At 45.2% G+C, this 17,105-nt stretch overlaps 1 protein-coding gene across 2 annotated transcripts in view; it reads right to left on the reverse strand.

Annotated features, from left to right (window-relative positions):
• NPY (neuropeptide Y) overlaps positions 1-17,105 on the reverse strand; it is a 110,386-nt gene that overhangs the window by 60,524 nt on the left and 32,757 nt on the right. For both annotated transcript variants that reach the window (XM_054726262.1, XM_054726261.1), the window contains exon 2: positions 764-895. The gene's annotated coding sequence lies outside the window, so the exon portion shown is untranslated. The remainder of the gene's footprint in view (positions 1-763; positions 896-17,105) is intronic.

Here is a 17,105-nt window from a genome sequence, read left to right on the forward strand (position 1 = left end):
AACACAGTTGCTGCTCCTTTGGGCACTATTGATCTCTCATCCTCTGTGAAGTTTGAGGAAATCAAAGACAATTCCTTCTGAATGCTATACAATCACTAATAGAAAATAACACAGTTTAAGCAAGCAGCATCCAGACCATTGGAAAATATCCTTGAGCCTGTTCACCTCTATTAAGCCCTAAACCATTGAAAATATCTAACACATTAAAAATCCAGCTTATGCTCCCAACTCTCAGAACCCGGTTAATGCACAACAGTTTGAACAATAAAAACTGATTTTTTAAAATTCACAAAAGAGTTCTGTGTGAGCAAATGTATGTGCTTTTTATTCCAACATAAACAGGCCCACTTGGTTATGAATGAAATCAGCGTTTATTATACTAATAATAATCAGACATGAATTAAACATACCTAGACTTAAATAAGAATTATTTCCCACCTTCAACCTCAGTGTCTCTCCCTTTCTCATCCTCTGCCTCAAAAGGATATTGAGAAATAAATTTGGGATTCATAAGAAATAAGGGTGAGCAATAGAGATATATCTGTTGTAACCTTAGCAAATGTGAATAAAGACACTAAATCTCCAGTCTTTATTCCTCTGCCCGCATGCTGATTTCAAATCACACTCAGTACCTTTTCCTTATGGGAAGTTATGGGAAAAGTTATGCTGCTTGTCTTCTGTCATAAAAACCTCAACCTTCCAAATGATGAAGGTCCCATTCTAGGTATGACTTATCTTTACAGTTTATAATAATAGTATCTACCACTTATTAGATGATTCCTACGTGGTGAGCATGCTCATCTTCATAGTGACTCCATCGGGCAGTTATTGTCCCCATTCTGAGGAAGCAGAACCCACATCTTAACCAGGTGATGAACCAGGTCCATGGTCACAGCTGCTAAATGGAGAAACACAGGCTAAAATTCAGTCCTTTTTCTTTCAGCAAAATGACCAAAGAGAGTAAAACCATAAAAATCATCCCCAACATTACTGTTTTTCATAAAGAACAATCATAAGCAAATAAGTTACTAGATTTCTTTCAAGTTTCTATTTGTGTTGGGCTCCCAGGCTAACTCCTTCACAGGTAGAGTTGAGTGCTCAAGAAAAAAGCTGTCTTTGGTCAAGATCCCCACATCCCTCACAAAATGGGATGATGGGAACTGAAGTAGAGGGAGGCTGTGGTGTGGAGTCTGCGGCAGGAAATTTGGAAAAATTCAAAGACTGGGAATGTGGAGTACAGGATTCCAGGCATAAAGGTCAAATAGAGGTTATGACCACAATCTCCCTTTCCTGAGATACAAATCTCTTGAAGCCACAAAGCACTGATATGTTGTCACAATGGGTTGTACTTATGAAAAGTACAAGAAATGTGTCTCATAAGCTTTTTACTCATGTCTTCATCAGTGATGCACTTGGCCTCCAAAGTAATAGAGAGTGTTGTGCCATGGCCAGACAATGAGGAGTTTCTGATAGAGCACATGATTCTCAAATCAACTGAAACTAAAAAAATAGCCATTAAGTCCAACTAAGCTAACAGCTAGCACAAGTTTCTAATGTGCATATCACTTGGTAATACAGACCCTGTCCTGGTATCCAGGGCTGAAGGTGGAATAAGGAGGACTGAATTAGTACTCCTTCTTCCCAAGTTCTTGCTTTCCATGCCCAAAGCAAAGGAGTCAGGTGCATTTCCTTCTACTCAGAGAAACACAAGTATAGCTGATGGGTTTCTACATAGCTCCTTAGCTCCACTAATGTAAGAGAGATATTTTTCTCACCTAAGAACATGGTTAAGTATCAAAACCTGAAGGGCAAGAATTGCTGAACAGGAGGCTAAGCACAAGTTGCCAAAAGCAGCGACTGGGGAGAGAGTGGGTATCATCAAAGTCATCAAATAGATGGGGCTAGAAACTGATGGGAGGTCATAAAGAGTCAATCATTTAAGAAACAAGATCGAGTTTGGGCATGAACATAAAGCATGTGGATCATCTGCAAGAGCGAGAGCTTCCCTTTGAGACCCTTAAAGCACCAACAAACAGAGCAAAGAGAAGAGGCAACATGAAAGGGCTCATGGAATTAATGCTGGAGAAGCTCAGGAACTGTCATCATGACAGGTGACACTCACTGTGCATTTACTTCATGCCAATCTGTGGGGAACGGGCTGTAAGCTGACACGGTCCTTGCACCTGTAGGGGTTAGCAAGGCTGGCACCCTACTCGCACAGATTTCCCAGGCCTGTTTGGATGGCAACTAATCAGTATAACGAGAGCAGCCCCTGCCTACAGAGCTTTCCCAGGGTTTGTTTATATGACTGCTGTCAGTAGGATAAGAGCTACTTTCATGGCTTACCAAGAAATATGTACCCAACTAGTGAGATTTATTGTAACAAGAAACCTGTCCTTCAACTTATCCCTCCAGTAGTGATTTTAGAGAAACAAAGAATGTTTTCCTTGTGAGTGATTCCCTGCTTAGTGTCTTATGTATAAAAAGCACTGTATTACTAATAAAAGTTGCCAGAGCTTCTCGAGAGCTGTGGACCTCCCGAATCCCGCTGTCCTGTCTTTCTTTCTCTTCTCAAATCCCACCTCCCTACCTCAGCCAGGTTCAATCGTCAGGCTAGACCTGACACCAATCTTGGGCTAAGTGCTCCAAAAGTATCATCTCATTTAACCATCACAAATCCTGTAACCGTCACAAATCCTCAGAACCCATACTTTGAACCATTCTGCTGCTACCTTAAAAAACCTCATGCTTCCCTGAGGCCAGAACTTGTCCTTCTTAGATGGTAGCCCTCAGACTGTTCTGAACAAAATAAGTGACTAATCCTAGAACCTCCTTTAGCTGCTATGGCAAAGCATCTTACAGTTTCTGTGTTCTGCAGTGGTGACCTCACTCTAATTGTCCTGTGCGAGAATAATCAATGCAAGCTGCGAGCTGCAGGGGTGCACAAACCCCACTGAGTAACTGAAAGCCCAACTAACCCAAATGGAAATCCTTTTTGGTGTTTAAAAATAGGATCATCCCTCCATTAACCCCCCAACCATAAAGAAATTTTTTAAAAATTTAAAAAAATAAAATAAATAAGAAATAAAAATAAGATCAAATCAAGACACATGAGAAAGGTACACTCAAGAACCCCCAAAAGTATCTGTAACAACATCCACAAAATACTTCATCTTCCAGTTTGAGGATACATTGAAAAAGTGATGTTTGTGTTCCTATGTTCTTGGGAATTTGATCTGCTACTCCACAAAATTTTAATCAGTCAGGCTTTATTTTCTTTACTATCTTCTCTCACTTTTCCACATTCACCCTTATTCTCTCTCCTCTTTTCCCTTAAGATCTCCCACCACCCACAATCTTGTTCTCCAACATTCCCAAGGGCCCAAGAAAGTATCCAGGATGCCAGCCTGTAATCTGATTCTTCCCAAATAAAACTTCTAGAAGCCCCCGTCTTGGAGTAGGTTCCCTGGATGCAGAGTTGAGACAAGGATTCTCGTAGATAGGATTTATTGGGGGGAGGCTTTCCGATGGGGAATGAGGGAGAGCAAGGAGCCAAGCAAGTGTGTAATCTCAGCAGGAGTCTGGCTTCAGCCTGCCCCCACAGAGAGCTCTGGAACCCAAACCACACCACAGAGCCAGCCCCCACTTGGGCCAGGGAACCAGCCTTCTGTCCCCAAAGTCAGTTAGTTCTTGGCTATGGGCAAAGAAGCAGGGCATGAGGAAGGATATCACCTCCCAGGAAGGCAGCCTGTATCTGACCTGGGACAATTCTCCTAAGAAAGGGACAGCTCAGTCTTGACTGCTTTCCATTTTCATAGATGCAATAATTCTGTGCTTTGTTCCCAGATGGGAGATGTCATATTTCCAATCACTTAATATCAGCAGTTTAAAGGAAGTAAAAATCTTGCTTTAGTGACTCAAGAAAAGGATTTCTCAGAAATCTGTCAAACTATTTACTTGGGTTATGTTTTTTTTAATCTCTATTTTTTAAAATTTTAGAGAGAACCATCAAATCTCTCTTGACTCAAAGAATTGCAAAACACACAAATCTCTGAAATTCCTTCACATTTTGTATTATGTTTGTTCTCTCACAAGCTATGTTTTCTGCTTCTTCTAACTTTGACACCAACAGAAATGTGGCCTATTTGTGGAGATGGCAAAGACATGGTAGCATTAAATCTGAGGCTTTTCCTTGCCTTATTTGTAATAGAAATGAAACTGATGATCTTCTAGCCTCCAAGTGACACATGCTGATGAGAAGAAAAAAAAAAAGCATCAATTCTTGGCCAGGGACACTGTCTGTGTGGAGTCTGTATATTCTCGCCATGTCTGTGTGAGTTTTCTCTGGGTAATTCCGTTTCCTCCCACATCCCAAAGCTGTGCACATGAGGAGAATTGGCATGTCTGGATTGTCCCAGTCTGAGTGGGTGTGAGTGTGAGTGCCCTGTGATGGAAGGGTGTCCTGTCCAGGGGTGGGTCCCCCTTGTACCCATAACTGCAGGATAGGTAGACCCCTGCTGCCCTCAACCTTGAACTGAAATAAGCAGTTGGAAACGAATTATCTTGTTTTTATTAATATTTCTTAAAATATGTATAGCTCACATCTATTTCAGTGTTTAATATCAAAAGTGTTTGAGGTCTATTGTTGGAAGTCTGGAGATGCTTTTGTGACCAGAAATATGCCATAGGAACATGACCCTTGTTTATATCAATTAGCCTATTGTAATATACATCTTCTTGGTGAAAGTTGCAGTTTTCAAGAACTCATTGAGGACGTTACATGAGGAATTAGTGTACTTGGGCCCTGGCAGAAATTCTGATCCAAGTGGTCTAGAGTGGGAACCCAGCACTGATATTTTTTAAAAGCTTCCGCAGCTGATTCTCACAAAGCTGGGACTGAGGACCCTTTGCTTTCGTGTCAGCAGACTCCCACACCTAGCCACCTTCGCATTCTGTGATCTCAGGCAGTGACTCACAGACACTTCTGGAAAGCCCACTGAGGGTGATAGAGGCAAGATCAAGTTGTTCTCCTGAAGAGAACTCTGAAATTCATGGACTCTTTGACCACAGCCCACGAGGCAGAGCTTGAAGCACACCCAGGGAGAACCTTCAGTTCCTGGACTGGCTCAGCACTCCATCCTTCTTGCTGCACTCTCCCTAGTGCCCAGCTGTGGTGATGACCTACAGCAAGCGATGATGAGGTGTGTCTGCTATGAAGAGCAAGGTGAAGTGGTACAGTAAGGACAGATGCTGGAAATGTCCCAGAAACACCAGCAGATCTACCCAGGCAGGGCAGGTGGTAGGTGAAAATGGGACAAAACACCTTTATGGTTCAAAGCTGACTCCCTGCCTGTGACAGCAGTTCACATAGGCATCTCGTAATCAGCACTGTGAAGGCCAGGCTGTTGTGAGGACCAAGTGGACCCTGTGGAATCTGCCAAACTAAGAAGGCGAGAAATTGTTGCCTTCTTATGCAATCCTAGGTAGTGCCATTTCCACAAATACCTCTTCCTCCACCACACTATCCAGCCCCCCAGCCATGATTTGCATTAATAGTCTAGAAGACTGTGGGAGAAAACAGTAAAGAAGTTTTGGCCATTTGCTTTACATACACACACAGAGCCAGTGTTCCCATTCTAGACAAATCGCTGTGGGGTGGCCTCTGCAAGCAGGGTATTGATTTTCCAGGGGAAACCTCTACATCTTGCTGCTGCATCACCAGTATTGCAAATCGAAACTGACCAGGCCATCTATCTCTCCCACGCAAGTGATGGTACTGCATGTACTCAGTATCTTCACACGCACACCTAGGAGGTCTGGCATATATCACTGTGCAGACCTGTTCTCTGGGGTTCAGGAGGTGTTTATTGTTTCTGGCCCACACTCCCTAAATGCAAGTTACAACCCCAAACACCCTCACATATTTTCCAATGTTCCCTGAGGGGGGTTTGGGGTGGGGGAATGAACCTGCAGAATGAGAACCACTAGCTGGCTCTGTGCTGGATATTTGCCCTCACTGTTCAGTGCAGTCATCTCCAGGTGCCAGCTCCGGGTGAGTCTAAGGGGCAGCCAAGGTCAAACTTCCCAGGGCTGACTCCCCGAGTCTGGGACCCTCTCCGACAGCAGCACTTGGTCAGTTTCTCCCGCTTGGGGGTACAGGTTGGCACAGACTAAGAAGCCAAGGCAGCTGCTCTGAGTCAGGACGAACATTCCACTCCACTCACCAGACCCTCTACACTCAATCTGACATCCACTTGGCTATTGTGCACCATGTCCCCTGCCCACAGAGTGATGTATGGGTCCGTGGGAAGCTAGCTGCTAATGGAGCAGCCCTGGCTCATCCTCTCTAGGAGGCACCAGAAAGGGGAAAGGAAAGCCTCATATACACTGCTGGCCAGAGGAAGAGAAACAGGGACCTCTGGTTGGGAGCGGGAGTTCTTCAGGCGGCCCAAGGCCTTCTGGGAAGGATCATCCCCAGCAATGATCTGCTTAAGTATGGCAGCTTTTATCTACCCCCCACTGGGTTCTTTAATGAGCATCTCCTCCTTCATGGATCCTGGGAGACTCCACTCCTCTGCTGTTCTTATTTATGTGGCTAGACTTTACTGGGAAGTTTGTTTAGTAGGGCAAGAAAGACAAGTATTTATCTCAGAAAAATTCAGTTTTGTTTGTTTAAATCTCACTATCTAAAGGACTTTTTGTTTTTGTCATTGTTGTTTTAGGAAGTGGAAAAGCTTGGATTCTATGGAAGTGAGCCAATGTTTCAAGAAGGCAGCTGAGAGAGCACACCTCTGGTTTGCTTTTGACTCCACGTTCTCTCTTATTTGTAATGAAATGTCAGAAAATGGGACCGGGAGAGGTCTGCAATTGCCAAGTTCCACAATGTAAATATTCCCACCATGGCTGATTTCAAGCCACCAACATTTTAACAACCAGCTGTCTTATCTCCGTTCCCACCCTTCCTGAGAGGGAAGCTCCCCAAGATTAATCAATTCACTTTTTAAGTTACATGATTTGAATACGGAAAATGGACCCTGTGAAAGGGTGGTGGAGTACCTGACCACTATTTGGAGAGAAAGAGGCTCAGATCTCTGGGAAGACTGGGAATGGTATGCTGGCCTGCCACGGCTATAGGCGTTCAGGGAGAGACTCAGAGGGGAACGCGGAGAGGGAAGCCAAGATGCCCTCCACAGAGCATGGTGCCACACTTCAGTAAGCTCTCGTTTAATCAGCCTTTTCCTTCTCGCTAGTAATCCAAGTGGGGGGGACAGCATATTTCAAAATAATCCAGGGAAGGAAGCACAAAACCTCAAGCAAAGTTACCATGGGGTCCCCAAGAACTGGGATGGTGCTTGCTGGTCCCTGGGCAGCATGCATGACCATGGGGGCCCACCTATCAGCTTTATGGGTGCAGGGCCATCTGAGAGGAGGATTTGAGGTGCACAGGGAAGTTTGGTCTTTGTGTGCAGATACTGACTTGATGCTTGTTGATGCTATTTCTAATGGTTCACTGCATTGCTATTCAGATGACACTGTCTTTACAAAATTAGCCAGAAAATGGCAGAGGGGCAGAAAGTGAAGATTCATACACTATAGGAGATCAATACAGGTTCTATAGTTGTGTATAGCAAGCAGATATAGGTAATAATCCCATATAATAAAACTCTAATATGCAAATTGACTGAACGGTGAAACGACCAGTCTCTATGATGCGCACTGACCACCAGGGGGCAGATGCTCAATGCAGGAGCTGCCCCCTGGTGGTCAAGTGTGCTCCCACAGGGGGAGCGCACTCAGCCATAAGCCGGGCTTACGGCTGGCGAGAGCAGTGGCGGTGGTGGGAGCCTCTCCTGCCTCCACAGCAGCACTAAGGACCCCTCGGGGGTCCCGGACTGCGAAAGGGTGCAGGCCGGGCTGAGGGACCCCACCCCCACCCCAGTGCATGAATGTCATGCACCAGGCCTCTAGTACCAATAATACTATGCAACAGACACTGTTCTAGGCACTTTTCACATATTGACATTTAATCCTCAGGACTGTTCTATGAGATAGGTGCTACTTTAAGCCCAATTTACAAAGGAGGAAACCGAGGCACAGAGTACTTAACTAGCCAAGGCAGAGACCCTGAGTGTCTGGCTCTTCAGGAAATCAGTTCCTGTCTCACTGTGCAGTCTTCCTGGGCAGAAGCCCTGTTTGTTTGGGGCTTCCAGGAGCTGACTCTGATTCCTCCTTCCAGAAGAAGAAAGCAGCCTTAACACCGAGTTTACATGAGAACCAAGAGGAGAAATATTTATAATAGCCCCCTAAATGAAAGCAACTACATAACTAGGGTCAGTTCTTCACAATGAGGCTAAATAGATAGAGACATGGCAGGAACAGAGGTTTCCAGATCAGCCCAGAGTCCGGCAGACCACGTCCTTGCCAGCAGAGCATCTGTGTGGGACACCGGGTGCAAGGCTTGCTTTGCTAAAAGTGCTGCTTCTGCTCCTACTTACATGGCCATCTCTCTTCTGGAGAAAACCAAAATGTGATCCTGGCTAGTTAAGTTGGGGACTTTAAACTTATGTATCTCACCTGCAACATTGGGGTCCTATGAGTATTTGCTGGGGAAGGATGGAGGGAAAGAAGGGAGGGAGCAAGGGAGGGGAGAAAGGGTGCTGGCCGGTCTGGTACTACTAGGGCAACTCACCAACAGTGACTCAAACCAGAGACAGATTTCCCTCCTGGACCACAGACAGCCTTCCCTGGGGCCCTGGGTCTCCTTGGCCTGCTGCTCTTGAGACACTGACTCCTTGAGACTTTATCCTTGACTTTGTGAACTCGCACCCTCCTCCCCCCCCCCCATTTGATGTCCTGCATTTATGGGACAGACACCTCACAGCGTGTGGCTGAACCTCAAGGTGTCACATCTTGGAGTCAGCTCGTTCATAGCCCCACAGTCACACTCTCCCCACAGCACAGAGGGGGATGGGCTCTCCCACCCCTCACCCCACAGCACAGAGGGTATGGGCTCTCCCACCTCTTATCCCGCCAGCACTACATTGGAAAGGTCAGAATTGACATAACTCAGACTCAAGAGAATTTGTTTTTTCACGTGAGTCGCATTTTAACCCCAAACCGTATTTTTCCCTTTTTCTATAAAAAAGAAAATTCTTTTTAAGTCATCTTGTTTTGATTGTTGTTCCTCCCAAAAGAAGGAATAAAATGTAAATCCTGTATAATAATATATTATCAAAAGCCTCAAAGATTTCATGGACATATTTTGTAAAGAACTAAGAGGCATTACTCCATACCCAAAAGCTTCCTTGAAACCCCATGATAGGAAAGGCCTTGGAACCCCCAAATGTGAAATTATTATTGTACTTTTCCTATATTTGGCTGTGCTAAGGAATCCCATTACCCTCTGGGTACATGCCACCATTGTTCCCAACAGGCAGAATATGGCCGAGGTCAGAATCGGCAGCTGCTAACGTGCACGGGTGGTCAGGGCACAGCCTGACTGGGGTGCCGTGCAGAAACAGAAGTTGTATGCAACGACTTAAGAGATTCCATGATTCATTTCTTGAACTTGCCCAGTGACTAATGTTATGAGAAATACCCACAGAGCTGTGCTCATTCTAGGGAAAACTTTTTAATTAAAAAAGAGATTTTCAAAGCTCCCACCTGGGGATGGTCCATTGGGTTTAGGAATGGAAAGTTACTGGGCTAGCAAGGATAAGACATGCCACTCTAGGTTGGGATCCTTCCTGCTCACAGAGGAAAGAAAAGATGCAGGTGACTCAAAGTTTACAATGTGGCTTTATTAAAGTTTACAATGCGCTTGGGTTGTCATGATAAGGGTCCTGACTCCTATCTAACTGGTCTCTAGGTGTCTCTAAGGCTCAGTTTTCCATTCTGCTGAAAGGCATTAGACCGGCAGTGCTGGCACATCAAAGACATTTAAATAATGACCCTGGAAGGGGGAGGGGGGAGGGAGGAGGGAGGGAGGGGGGAGGGGACAGAGGGGAGGGAGAAAGACAGAAGGAAGGATCTTCAAGGGCTACTGCATATTCAAATTAAAATAACACGTTACCTCTTTCTCTACTCACTCTCTAAAGTGAGAAGGGGCAGCGACACTGCCCTGGGAACAACAGCTACAGGTGGCCCTTCAATAGGATGGGGAGGGAAGAAGCATCTCAGATCATACACCAGTTACAGGGAGAGTAAGTTATGGAGGCATAGTCCCTCCTTCCCTGATTAGCATAATGGGGTTAATGCCTTGTCCAAGTCCTCTCGGCCTTATCCCAGGTTTTGGGGAATTTCCCACAGCCCCAAACTTCAGGCTGCACTGCCCTTCCGGTGTCACAGCCAGAGCTCCTTCTGGAAGAGCCCTTGGTCACCAGAAAACGATGGCCTTGCTTCCTAATGCGCCAGTGCCTTCCTGTTTAGGAGGAGCCACCCTCTTCACAACCACCTAACCGCCAGACAGCACCCCGCAGTCCTGCCTTCAGAAGCACCCTGACCAGGTAGGCCACTCTTCCCCAGGGAATCAACCAGCAGAAAGAGCTGGCCTGTCTTGGCTTTTACCCCCTGGCCCTTCCTTCCTCCTCCCTCTGCACCCTTTTGGACCCCGGGTTCCTCCGAGATTGATTCATACATCTTCCTCTCTACGTGATGAGACGGAGACAAAAGTGATGAAGGTCTGAAAACTGACAGCCCTCTTCCTCCCTGTTCCCCTCCCCCTCAATGACATGAAACCAGGCGGAGCAGGCAGGACATTCTCCGCTCTCTCCCCATCTCCCTTCTCCACTTTGTTGTGCACATTTGAGGTCACAAGCAGGTGTAGAAGATACATTGAAAAGGAAAAGGGAAGAAAAAAATTTAATAGAAGAAGAAAAATAAAAACAAGTCTAAAAGTGATGGGTAATGTGGACAGAGGTCATGCAGGTTTTAGAAAGTCTGCATTTAAGACTTGAGAAAGTGAAAAAGAGAGTTTCGAGGATTAGCTACATTCTGTGAAGAATTCATTGAGAATGGCAGAAACGGGGAGGAGAAAGGCGTGGGGAGGGGGAAGGTGGGCAAGAGAGGAATGGAGGGAGAGAGTATTTAGATGGTTTGTTGCATTAAGAACATACTCCAATATTCTAACTATACTCCCTATGCTGTACTTTACATTCTGTATGCTGTGCTTTACATCCCCAGGACTATTCTGTAACTGCCAATTTGTGCATCTTAATCTCTTCACCTTTTAGTACCTAGCCTCATAACCCCCGCCTACCTGGTAACCATCAGTTTGTTCTTTGTATCTATGAGTTTGCTTCAAAAAAATAAAGAAAGAAGAATATACTTCATCCAGAGACTGAGATAAGGTTTGAATGACTGTTCCTGACTTTACAAAAGCTGCACTACGTGTCTCTAACTATGACCCAGCACCAAGACTGCTTATGGCCAAATGGTTTCCCAGACTGGGGTCCTCAATGTTCCTTCCCTGCCCTTTGATCTATGCAAGCATCTGTTTGCTGATACTACTGGAGTTTTTCAAAAGTCCTCATTACTTTCGAGGATGGTGTTCTTTCTTTCCACTTGAGAAACCCCTTCCCTCCCATCGGATCTTAAATCCCTACACTAGCAACCAGCTTGGCGATAGTAGCCAGGGGAATGGGTACTGGTAAAGGATAGTTGGGTGGGATGATGCAGGGTGGGAAGGGAAATTAGTAAGTTGTTTGGGGAGATTTCCTCAGTGTCAACATCAGTATCTGCAAATGAACAGACTTGGAAAGTTGTTTAATGAGGACTAGCAAGGGGAAAGGTCACTCTGGAAAAGGCTGGTTTTCCCAGAAGCCACGGGAAGAAAAGAGGCCGGGAAAACATACACATATGTGGTGTGTCACATGCCCCCAAGGCCCTTTTCAGAGCATTTCCTATCTGTGGAGTCAAACTCTCTTCCGAGCCTGAGCCAGCAATGTCGATTAAGTGGGTCTTGAAGACAAGAGGCATCGCACAATTTCCATCAAAAGGCAATTCGCTGCTTCCATAACAGCAGGGATGGCTCATGGTAGTTAGGAAGCCAGAAGTGGCTCATCCATCTTTGGGTTTAATTTATATGACTTGGAGGACATGCAATTTATCACAGGTCATCCAAAGGATGGTGATTTAATGCCCCAGATCTTTTTTTAAGGGCTGTTTTGCTATTAGGTGATTTTCACTTCATACTTCTTTGTTTTCATCTGAAAATTCTTTTAAAATAATTTTAAAACATCATTTTTCCAACCATGGACTGAGAATAGGAACCCCAAGTTCAAATATCTGACCTTGAAACTCAGAGGTATGCTCAGTAGATTTGTGAATGTGAAACAAAGAATTGGATCCAACTGTCCCTAAGAGATGCAACCATGGGAAGATGAATTTTTGTAGTGTTTGCCTACAATGTCCAAGCATAAGATCCAAATAAGTGTCTCCCTGCCATTCTGTGAGAGAGAGAAAATACATGCCATGGCAGTCAGCTTCTCATGAAAAAAAGCACCCCAGTGACCCCCACTTGTTCCAGGATATGTCCTGCACAGAAAACCCTCCTCCCCAATACTGAACTCAAATCTCTTTTCTCTTTTGAAATGTCACCTAACTGCTCGCTTGACCCCTTGCAACCAACCAAAACTGTCAAATGTACCTGAAGACCAACTGGAAAGTTTCCCTCGCTTTGAAAAATCCCACTTTGCACAGCCAGCGTGGCTCAGTGGTTGAGCATCGACCTATGAACTAGGAGGTCACAGTTCAGATTCCCGGTCAGGGCACATGCCTGAGGTTGCAGTGTGGGGCATGCAGGAAGAGCCAATCAATCATTTTCTCTCATCACTGATGTTTCTATCTCTCTCTCCCTCTCCCTTCCTCTGAAATCAATAAAAATATATTAAAAATAAAAAATTTCACCTTAATCCAACACTTGCCAATCAGACACTGTCTCAAGTGTTTCCTCTTTTTAGTCTATAAACATTCCTTCCTTTCTAGTGCCCCCTAACTGCTAAAAGGGAAGGACAGCAAATGGGCGCCTTGCAATTGGAAAAGAGAGCATTTCAGAGGAGGGTGAGCAGGAGATGTGGTTGGAAGCTGTCTGTCCCTGACCAGGTCAACAGGAAAGATGAGGAGCTGACCCCCATGGTGGACTGCAACAGTGACTATCAACAGAATGCTCAGTAACTAAGGAGACAAAAAACATCCCCACCGAAATAGAGAAACCCAGCTGACCACACGGAGACCAGCACCTGGGTCCAGCTTCCTTCACCAAAAGCTTCCTCCTATATCCAGACACCATCTTGGCTAAGAAAAGGCAGAGGGAGAAATCCACAAGACCAATGCAGATCATTTACTCAAAGGAGATATTTTCCTTTTACCAAAAGACTAAGTACCTTCAAAAGGAAAAGGTAAATTTCCCTGGCCCTGCCCCCACCACCGTGGACAGGGAGAAGGCAGATTTGTCCCCAGACCAGTTACAGAAGTAAAGGATACTGCATCTCTTCTACAATTGAGCTGTTCTCTGTGAACTGTAGACCCCATAAACCTAAGCCATTCTGAGCAGAGGAAGCCTGTTTTTTCCCTTTAAAGGTAGCCTAAGGAGAAGAGAACATGGAGTGATTCGTGTGTCCTTTTTGGGACCTTAATGCACACAGGAGAAAGATCTTTCTAGAAAGAAAAATATTATACACACACACACACACACACACACACACACACACACACACACACACTAGAGGCCCGATGCACAAAATTTGTGCAAGAGTAGGCCTTTCTTCCCCCAGCTGCCGGCACCGGCTACCCTCTGGCACCAGGGCTTCCCTAGCAGCCCCAGCTTCATCTGGAAGGTCGTCCGGAAGGACATCCAGTCTAATTAGCATATTACGCTTTTATTATTATAGATATACTAGAGGCCCATTGCACGAAGATTCGTGCAATAGGCCTTCCTTCACCGGTTTCCCTCCAGCACCCGGGACCCAGCCCTTAGCTCTGGCCACCGCCTTCCACCTTAGCTCTGGCCCGAGTCTTCACTCCTACCGGAGTCTGCAGGCTTCTTGCTGACTCCAGCCAGAATCTGTAGTCTTCGCTTTGCTCTGCAAGAGTCTTCGCTGACTCTGGCCGGAGCGCCGCTCCTGTAGCTCCCTCCGCCCTCTTCCTCATAGCAGGCATCCTGCCCCGCCTGGCCGCTCTGCTGCGCCTGGAGCAGCTGGGGAGTGGGGCCACCTCCATCTTTGTCCTGCTAATTTACATATTCCCTCCTGATTGGCTGGTGGGCATCACGGAGGTATGGTCAATTTACATATTTCTCTTTTATTATTGTAGATATACTGCTTATCGGCTGAGTACTGCACCCAAGTAAAGTACCTATGTCAAAATGCTTTTGAAAATCTGGCCTGCCTGAGACCACCACATAGCAGCATTAGCATGGAAGTACAACAAGGAACTTGGAAGGCCATGAGCTTTAGGCGTCAACAGGGCTGATGCCAGCACAGATTGTTCTTGCTGAGATTGTGGTTTGTCAAAGCAATTTCCTGACCTGATAATCTTTGAGTAAATGGAACTATGTATTTACTGAACTTTACTGACATTTACTGACCCTTGATACTACCTGCTTACTACATGCTCTAGCTATGTGCTTTGCTAAGGGCAAATGTGTAACCAAGTTGAATAAAAACAGGCAAGGCAAGGGCTCATGGTTCCTCTTCACAAAAGAGGTTCCACCTGGCCCCCATGCTTAAAATTCATTTCTTGTGTAGTGTCTTCATTGTGCCAGGTCCTCCTGAACCCACTGTGCAGGTCGTGGGACTGGCCAGGTAAGAAAGTGGTTTCTTGGCTATCCTGAGAAATTGGTAGGAAAGAGGTTATGATGTCACTTAATAACCAAATTAAGTGTCCTAAAGAAGTCTTTTCAGATGCTCTACCACTTATTAGGCCACTATTTGGTATTTAGCTCCTCCTGACTCCCCTGTACATGCCCAACCACTTCCAGGCCTCCAACCCATCCCAAGATAGGATCATAGAGGACTTCCCAAAGGACACGAGCTCTTTGGTGTACACGTGGAGGTTGTGTTGGGAGGCCACCAATCTAAGCAGTAGAAATAGTTAAAATCTTCTCTTGTATTAAGCATGGCCTTGGATTTTGTTGTTTTGTTTTTACATTCTGATGCTTTGACATCTGGGGCCTTGTTGACTCTAGACAGACTGCCTATCCTAGGCCTAGCCCATTCCTGAAGATAGTAAATAACTCATGTAGGAGTGTGCCTTTCATATGCAAACCAACTAATCCAGAGCTCACACCTCCAGCTGCCTCCTCCATGGGGCTTTCCCACTCAGGGCCACTATTATCATTCCCTAATCACCCAGGGCTGAGTACCAGAGGTCTAGTAGACATAGTCCTTAAGTCCCAGAGCCCTTGAAATTATTCAAAGTAGCCAATCCTAAACCTGCTTACATGCCCCACCTGTTTCTTCCCAGGAAACCACAATAAAGGCTCTTACCCATGTTTTCCCCTCACTTCCTCTGCCTCCTGATGGCCTGGTGCTTCCCCAGTGGCCCCGAGTGGACGCCACACCTCCTCCTTCTAGGGAACTGTGGGTAAACGTCTTCCTTCGTGACAGTCTTTCCTGTGGCTGTGTGTCTTACCACACCTATTAAAAGGACAGAAAGGGCCACTTGCCCCATCCCTCCTCTTTGAAGAACGCATAGTCTCCACCTCCACTTCAGCCCCAACCTTAACCATGGAGAGGAAAGGATATATGACAGGATGGCTGACGGCCTGGGAGAGAGAATTAAGAGGAGTTAAGAAATGGCGGGATTGAAGAAGTGAAAGGAGAAATGCAGGCCAGAGAGGTAGCTGGCTCAGAGTACACTGAGAGGCAACTCAAACAGAAAAGGAAAGAATTTTCTCCCACCTTGATTTTTGTTCCTCATTCAGGCTTGGTCCTCCAATAGAAAAAATTACTGTGCCTCACCCATCCCATTACCACCATCAATAGTTCTTTCTTGCCCTTACAAAGGTCAAAACCAAAAGGGGTTATGGTCATTTCATGACCATTTGCAATGACTCTCCTAATATCCTCTGTTATGTCCTCACTAAAGCTTCTGCTTACTCACCATCACTACATGACTAAAGCTTAACCTGGTAATGTGGCATTTTTACATGGCATTTTACCTTTACCAAGCACTTTTACTCCAATAATCTCATTGGATTCTTCCAACAATCCTGTGAGGTCAGCTGGAATTAATTTTCTGATAAAATCCTTCACTGTTCACCAATCCTTCAATACCCAAGGAAACCTCAGCAAAATTTCATCATCAGAACACACTGCATACCAATGGGATTCAAAATATTTTGAAGCCATTTCCACCAATCCTCACAAGTTTCTCTCTAGAAAGCCAAACAGGGCTCTCTTCTGACATGCATCTTTAGACAAAGGAATTTATTCTAATACTTATATCTAGACCACATGCAAAAAACATCCATCGTCTACACATTCATTCCTCACTCGGGAAAAACTCAGATGCAAGAGGTTCAGGAAATAAATGCAGGAAAATGTATTCATAATCTCACTACAGCTAAAGAAATAATTAGAAGCCTTGTACTTGCTGGCTCCCAAGTGCTAATCTTTAAGATGATGTAGATATTCCTTATTTGTGCTAAGCTTTGCTTTATAGCATATGAAAATGTGATTTTAAAAATGTACAAATTGGATGATGACTTACAGATAAACCTTGCTTTGTATAATAGATTCCTTTTTTTAAAATGGGTGAGCTGTCTGCACTTTTGTGAGTCAGACTACATTTCATATGAAAGGATATGGAAAAGGAAGATGGAACTTGCGTTTTAAAGGTATCCAAGAGATAACTGTTATAACTGGGAGAATAGCCCTAGCCACTGTGGCTCATTTTGTTGGGCATTTTCCCATGCACAGAGAGGTTGCCAGTTTGATTCCTGGTCAGAGCACATGCCTGGGTTTCATGCATGATCCACGGTGGGGAGCATGCAGGAGGCAGGTGATCAATGTTTCGCAGTCACATCAATGTTTATCTTTCTTTCTCCCTCTCCCTTCCTCTCTCTCTAAAAATAAAATTAAAAAATCAGTAAGAATATAACTGGA

The sequence above is a fragment of the Eptesicus fuscus genome, chromosome 14 (genome assembly GCF_027574615.1).
Source record: "Eptesicus fuscus isolate TK198812 chromosome 14, DD_ASM_mEF_20220401, whole genome shotgun sequence".
Lineage (NCBI taxonomy): Eukaryota > Metazoa > Chordata > Mammalia > Chiroptera > Vespertilionidae > Eptesicus > Eptesicus fuscus.